This window comes from Balaenoptera ricei, chromosome X (genome assembly GCF_028023285.1).
Source record: "Balaenoptera ricei isolate mBalRic1 chromosome X, mBalRic1.hap2, whole genome shotgun sequence".
In the NCBI taxonomy this organism is placed as follows: Eukaryota; Metazoa; Chordata; class Mammalia; order Artiodactyla; family Balaenopteridae; genus Balaenoptera; species Balaenoptera ricei.
Genome location: NC_082660.1, coordinates 58500199 through 58505802, shown reverse-complemented (window position 1 = coordinate 58505802; position 5604 = coordinate 58500199).

Sequence of the window (5604 nt, the reverse complement as noted above, 5' to 3'; positions counted from 1 at the left end):
CTGAAAACTCCAATAACTGAATTAAAAAGTTTATTAGAGGTGTTCAATAGCAAACTTGAGCAAAGAAGAGAAAGAATCAGAAAACTTGAAGTTAGGACATTTGTAATTATCAAGTCTAAAGAGCAAAAAAAAAAAAGTAGAATGAAGAAAAATAGAGGGCCTAAAGGACTTATGGGTCACCATCAGATGAATAAATATACACATTATGGGAGTCATAGAAGGAGAAGAGAGAGAGAGAAAAGGGAAGAGAAGTTATTTGAATACATAATGGTTGAAAGTTTCCCAAATTTGAGGAAATCCAAAAAGCTCAACAAATTCCAAATAGCATAAACCCAGAGAGACTCTCACTGAGACACAATGTAATTAAACTGTTTAAACACACACAAAGACAAAAAGAGAATCTTGAAAGAAGCAAAAGAAAAACAACTTGTCACATATATGGGATCCTCAAGAAAATTATAAGCCATGTTCTCAGTAGAAACCCTGAAGGACTGAAGGCAGTATGGAATTATATAAAGTGCTAAAAGAGAACTACTGCCAACCAAGAATTCTATATCTGGAAAAACTGTCCTGCAGAAATAAGGGTCAAATTAACTCATTCCCAGATTTTAAAAAAAGAGGGAGTTTATTACCACTAGACCTACCTTACAAGAAATGCTAACAGGAATCCTTCAGGTTGAAATAAAAGAATGCTAGACAGTAACTGGAAGCCAGTGGAGATATAAAGATGTCTGGCAAATGTAACTACATGGAAAATGTGAAAAACAATATTATTGTAATTTTTATTTGTAGCTCCACTTTTTATTTTCTGTAATACTTAAAACATAAATGCATAAAATAATTATAAATATATATTAATGGGTACAAAACATATAAAGATATAATTTGTAACATCAGTAACATAAGGGGGGATGGAGCTATAAAGGATTAAAATTTTGTATACAATTAAAGGTAAATTATAGAAAAATATTATTATAAATGTAGGATGCTATATGTAATCCCCATGGTAACTACAAAGAAAATATCTATAGAATATATACTTAAGAAAGTAAGAAGAGAATCAAAACATATCACTACAAAAAAATTAACTAAACACAGAAAAAGGCAGTAATGAACAAAATGAGGGATATATAGAAAATAAATAGCAAAATGGCAAAATTAAGTTCTTCCTTATCAGTAATTGCTTTATATGTGAATGAATTAAATTACCCAAACAAAAGACATATATTAGCAGAATGGATTGAAAAATATGATCCAACTATATGCTGTCTACAAAAGGTTCACTTTAGATCTAAGGACATACACAAGTTAAAAGTGAAAGGGTGGAAAAAGTTTTCCATGCAAGGAGCATCCAAAGGAGACTACGGGTAGCTATACTAATATCATACAAAATAGACTTTAAATTAAAAAAAAAAACTTACAAAAGACAAATGACATTATATGTTAAAGTATTAATTCACCAAGTAGATATAATAATTATAAAAATATGCTCCAAGCATCAGAAGTCCAAAATATATGAAGCAAACATTGACAAAATTGATGGTACTCTAATGGTAGTATAGGATAAATATTGATACAAAAAATCAACAAAATTCTAGCAAACCAAATTCAACAGTTTGTTAAAAAAAAGCACACCATGACTGAGTGGGATTTATTTCTGGAATGCAAGGACAGTACAACATATGAAAATCAGTGTAATGTAACACATTAAAAGAATAAACACAAAATAAGTGATCATCTCAATTGATGTAGAAAAAGCATTTGACAAAATTGAACACACTTTCATGATGAAAACATGCAGAAAGTTAGGGGTAGAATGAAACTACATCAACATAATAAGGTCATGTATGAAAAACCCACAGTTAACCTCTAACTCAGTGGTGAAACAATAAAGGCTTCTCCTCTAAGATCAGAAACAAGACAAGGATGTCCTCTTTCGTCACTTATGTACAACCAAGTATTAGAAGTTCTAGCCAGAGCTGTTAGGCAAGGAAATAAATAAATGGCATACAAATTAAAAAGGAAGTAGCAAAATTATCTCTATACAAAGATGATATAATTCTATGTGTAGAAAACCCAAAAGATTACATACACACACAAACACACACCACAAAAAAAGAAACAGCTTTTAGTTTCATTGATCTTTTCTATTGTTTTCTTTGTCTCAATTTCACTTATTTCTGCTCTGATCTTTATGACTTCTTTCCCTCTACTAACTTTGGGTGTTGTTTGTTCTTCTTTCTCTAGTTGCTCTAGGCATAAGATTAGGTTGTTTATTTGAGATTTTTCTCCTTTCCTGCGGTAAGTTTGTATTGTTCTAAACTTCCCTCTTAGGACTGCTTTTGCTGTGTCCCATAAGTTTTCGATCATCATGTTTTCATTGTCATTTGTCTCTAGGTATTTTTTGATTTCCTCTTTGATTTCTTCAGTGATCCATTGGTTGTTTAGTAGCATATCATTTAGCCTCCACGTTTGTGTTTTTTGCAGTTTTTTTTTCTTGTAGTTGATTTCTAATCTCATAGCGTTGTGGTCAGAAAAGATGCTTGATATGATTTTAATTTTCTTAAATTTACCAAGGCTTGCTTTATGGCCAAGCATGTGATCTATCCTGGAGAATGGTTCATGTGCACTTGAAAAGAATGTGAATTCTGCTGTTTTCAGATGGAATGCTCTATAGATATCACTTAAGTCCATCTGATCTAATGTGTCATTTAAGGCCTGTGTTTCCTTACTGATTTTCTGTCTGATCTGTCCATTGATGTATGTGGGGTGTTCAAGTCCCCCACTACTATTGTGTCACTGTCAAGTTCTCCTATTATATCTGTTAATATTTGCCTTATATATTGAGGTGCTCCTGTGTTGGGTGCATATAGGTTTACCATTGTTATATCTTCTTCTTGGATTGCTTCTTTGATCATTATATAGTGTCCTTCCTTGTCTCTTGTAACAGTCTTTATTTTAAAGTCTATTTTGTCTGATGTGAGTATTGCTACTCCAGCTTTCTTTTGATTTCCATTTGCATGGAATATCTTTTTCCAGCCCCTCACTTTCAGTATGTATGTGTCTCTAGATCTGAAGTAGGTCTCTTGTAGACAGTGTATATATGGGTCTTCTTTTTTTATTCATTCAGCCAGTCTATGTCTTTTGGTTGGAGAATTCAATCCGTTTACATTTAAGGTAGTTACCGATATGTATGGTTTTTGTTAAAATCAGTCATCAGTTTTATACACATCACTGTATACATGTCAATCCCAACCGCCCAATTCAGCACACCACCATCCCCACCCCACCGCAGTTTTCCCCCCTTGGTGTCCATACGTTTGTTCTCTACATCTGTGCTTCAACTTCTGCCCTGCAAACCACTTCATCTGTACCATTTTTCTAGGTTCCACATACATGCGTTAATATACGATATTTGTTTTTCTCTTTCTGACTTACTTCACTCTGTATGACAGTCTCTAGATCCATCCACATCTCAAAAAATGACTCAATTTCGTTCCTTTTTATGGCTGAGTAATATTCCATTGTATATAAGTACCACAACTTCTTTATCTATTCATCTGTCGATGGGCATTTAGGTTGCTTCCATGACCTGGCTATTGTAAATAGTGCTGTAATGGACATTGGGGTGCATGTGCCTTTTTGAATTATGGTTTTCTCTGGGTATATGCCCAGTAGTGGGATTGCTGAGTCATATGGTAATTCTATTTTTACATTTTTAAGGAACCTCCATATTATTCTCCATACTGGTTGTATCAATTTACATTCCCACCAACAGTACAAGAGGGTTCCCTTTTCTCCACACCCTCTCCAGCATTTGTTGTTTGTAGATTTTCTGATGATGCCCATTCTAACTGGTGTGAGGTGATACCTCATTGTAGTTTTGATTTGCATTTCTCTAATAATTAGTGATGTTGAGCATCTTTTCATGTGCTTCTTGGCCATCTGTATGTCTTCTTTGGAGAAATGTCTATTTAGGTCTTCTGCCCATTTTTGGATTGGGTTGTTTGTTTCTTAAATATTGAGCTGAATGAGTTGTTTATATATTTTGGAGATTAATCCTTTGTCCATTGATTCATTTGCAAATATTTTCTCCCATTCTGAGGGTTGTCTTTTCGTCTTGTTTATGGTTTCCTTTGCTGTGCAAAAGCTTTGAAGTTTCATTAGGTCCCATTTGTTTGTTTTTGTTTTTATTTCCATTACTCTAGTAGGTGGATCAAAAAAGACCTTGCTGTGATTTATGTCAAAGAGTGTTCTTCCTATGTTTTCCTCTAAGAGTTTTATAGTGTCCAGTCTTACATTTAAGTCTCTAATCCATTTTGAGTTTATTTTTGTGTATGGTGTTAGGGAGTATTCTAATTTCATTCTTTTACATGTAGCTGTCCAGTTTTCCCAGTACCACTTATTGAAGAGACTGTCTTTTCTCCATTGTATATCTTTGCCTCCTTTGTCATAGATTAGTTAACCATAGGTGTGTGGGTTTATCTCTGGGCTTTCTATCTTGTTCCATTGACCTATGTTTCTGTTTTTGTGCCAGCACCATATTGTCTTGATTACTGTAGCTTTGTAGTATAGCCTGAAGTCAGGGAGTCTGATTCCTCCAGCTCCGTTTTTTTCCCTCAGGACTGCTTTGGCTATTCGGGGTCTTTTGTGTCTCCATATAAATTTTAAGATGATTTCTTCTAGTTCTGTAAAAAATGCCATTGGTAATTTGATAGGGATTGCATTGAATCTGTAGACTGCTTTGGGTAGTATAGTCATTTTCACAATATTGATTCTTCCAATCCAAGAACATGGTATATCCCTCCATCTGTTGGTATCATCTTTAATTTCTATCATCAGTGTCTTACAGTTTTCTGCATACAGGTCTTTTGTCTCCCTAGGTAGGTTTATTCCTAGGTATTTTATTCTTTTTGTTGCAATAGTAAATGGGAGTGTTTCCATAATTTCCCTTTCAGATTTTGCATCATTGGTGTATAGGAATGCAAGAGATTTCTGTGCATTAATTTTGTATCCTGCAACTTTAATAAATTCATTAATAAACTCTAGTAGTTTTCTGGTGGCATTTTTAGGATTCTCTATGTATAGTATCATGTCATCTGCAAACAGTGACAGTTTTACTTCTTCTTTTCCAATTTGTATTCCTTTTATTTCTTTTTCTTCTCTGATTGCCGTGGCTAGGACTTCCAAAACTATGTTGAATAATAGTGGTGAGAGGGGACATCCTTGTCTCATTCCTGATCTTAATAGAAATGATTTCAGTTTATCACCATTGAGAATGATGTTTGCTGTGGGTTTGTCATATATGGCCTTTATTATGTTGATTTAGGTTCCCTCCATGCCCAGTTTCTGGAGAGTTTTTATCATAAATGGGTGTTGAATTTTGTCAAAAGCATTTTCTGCATCTATTGAGATGATCATATGGTTTTTATTCTTCAATTTGTTAATATGGTGTATTACATTGATTGATTTGCATATATTGAAGAATCCTTGCATCCCTGGGATAAATCCCACTTGATCGTGGTGTATGATCCTTTTAATGTGTTGTTGGATTCTGTTTGCTAGTATTTTGTTGAGGATTTTTGCATCTATATTCATCAGTGA